Consider the following 545-nt stretch of genomic DNA (forward strand, 5'->3'; position numbering starts at 1 on the left):
AGTGAGGAGAGGAGCCAAGACACACTAGTCAGGTAGCCAAGCGCAGGACACTGGAGGGCTCAATTACTGCGGGCGGCGCTGACAGGTGCAAGCTGGGAGGACGGCGGCTGCCCGTTGGAAAATGGTTGACACCGACATCTCTTTTTATCCCCCCCACCACCACCACCACCACACACACACTAGTCAAGCCCAGCCAACTTCAACAGTCATGTCTGGGTGTCATTTCTTACCCCCACAAGAACAGATACATCAAGTGTGAATTAGAGAGGCCTCGCTTCAGTTGGGCTTAAGGGATTGTTACGTTTTCCAGAGGTGCACATTTAAACATGGACTCCTCTGGAAAATGTCACACAGAGTAAATACAGACAGCTTTAGCCCTAATTGAGGCCACCACAGAGTTTACAGGATGGAGGTTATAATTTCTTAACAGTTAAAAAAAAAAACGGATTATTTCGAGGCCATGTCACTTGAGTAATATTTCGATAATAATCTCACTGGTCTATATTTGGTAACTGATAACATTACTTTTTCCATATTTCCTGCTC

The sequence above is a fragment of the Clupea harengus genome, chromosome 2 (assembly GCF_900700415.2).
Source record: "Clupea harengus chromosome 2, Ch_v2.0.2, whole genome shotgun sequence".
NCBI lineage: Eukaryota > Metazoa > Chordata > Actinopteri > Clupeiformes > Clupeidae > Clupea > Clupea harengus.